This window comes from Octopus bimaculoides, chromosome 20 (genome assembly GCF_001194135.2).
Source record: "Octopus bimaculoides isolate UCB-OBI-ISO-001 chromosome 20, ASM119413v2, whole genome shotgun sequence".
NCBI lineage: Eukaryota > Metazoa > Mollusca > Cephalopoda > Octopoda > Octopodidae > Octopus > Octopus bimaculoides.
The window spans coordinates 40590555-40592041 of NC_069000.1; the positions used below are offsets into that span (position 1 = coordinate 40590555).

The window sequence follows — 1487 nt, forward strand, 5'->3', positions numbered from 1 at the left end:
GTTTATCTGTAACTCTATCAATTTTTGCTATCTATCTATCAATCAATCAATCAAACTATCTATCTATCTATCTATCTATCTATCTATCTATCTATCTATCTATCTATCTATCTATCTATCTGTGTCTGTCTGCTTATCTATTTATCTGTTAATATATCTATCATTCTATTAATCTATCTGTCATTTCTATCAGTTTATCTATTAATCTGTCATTTCATCTATCGGTCTGTCTACCATTCTATCTATCTATCTATCTACCTTTCTATCTATGTTTGTCTGTCCATCATTCTCTCTATCATTCAATTGATCTATCATTCTATCTAGCTGTTTGTCTATCTGTTTGTCTATCTAGCAATCCAGCTATAAATTTGTGTCCTTCTTATATATACCTCTCAATCCGCCCAAGTGTCCGTGTCTATCTATCTATCTATCTATCTATCTATTTAGCTTGTCTACTTGTACGTTGGTCTTTCTGAGTATGACTCTGTTTCTCCATTTACGTACGGGTCTTTCGCTTTTCCAACGCTATCTATTAATCTATCTACATCTATCCTCCACCAATCTAACTAAACGACCAACCAACCTCTCTGTATAAATATACCTCTATCCGCATGTGAGTGTATGCGTGTGCGTATGCCTGTATGCACGCGTGTGTGTATATATGTGTGTGTATGTGTATGCCCGTGTATGTGTTTCGGTGTCCAGTTCCTATGAGAAAAAGAGAGAAAGAGAAAGAGAGAGGTTAAAAAAGAAAGACAGATACAGAAGTGTGAAGTGACAGCAAGAGAGAGAGAAAGAGAGATACATCGACGAACCAGCGGACGTACAGTTAACCACTGCCCAGTGGTTATGAAGAGCTATGAAGACCAATTTCTCCATTAAAGCTAAGCGCAATCGGAAACCCCAACAAGTTAAGTATCTGTCTTGCTTTTTCTTTCGTCCTTCTCTTCTTTCTCTTTGTCTCTCTTTCTTTCTCGTCAGACCGCCGATCTCTCTTCCTCTATCACTCCCCGTCAAATGACTTTTTTCACTTATATTTATGTTGGATTATACAAGAGGGCAGCTTTCGGGATAGGGGCCACTTGTAAACATCTGGAGCCTTTCCGAGGTTGATTTAGTCGGATACCTGTATGGTGGTGGTGGTGGTGGTGGTTCGTTACTTGCTTGCTGGCTTGCTAATGTTGTTATACCTGTCGTAGTGGCAGTGATGGTGGCGAAAGGGGGGAGGCTGAGTGGAAACAATGGTGGTGGTGGTGGTGGTCGTCGTCGTCGTGAAGTGGCTGCTGCGGTGAATCGGTTGTTGTACCTGTCGTAACATTGTTGTTGCTGGTTGTGACTAGTCCAAGTTCGAGTAGATTTACGACCAGAAGCGTTCCAAGCGTGACCTTCCAAATTGCTGTCATATATACTATATCCAAGACTACACTATCCAACGTGTCCTTCTAGTTTATTACATGGTAGGCCTTAAATTTGGAGATTCGACTGTC

At 40.3% G+C, this 1487-nt stretch overlaps 1 protein-coding gene across 1 annotated transcript in view; it reads left to right on the forward strand.

Annotated features, from left to right (window-relative positions):
• Positions 1–76: 76 nt before the first annotated feature.
• Positions 77–1487, forward strand: part of LOC106878613 (uncharacterized) — a 79712-nt gene continuing 78301 nt past the window's right edge. The window contains exon 1 of the mRNA XM_014927886.2: positions 77–910. The gene's annotated coding sequence lies outside the window, so the exon portion shown is untranslated. The remainder of the gene's footprint in view (positions 911–1487) is intronic.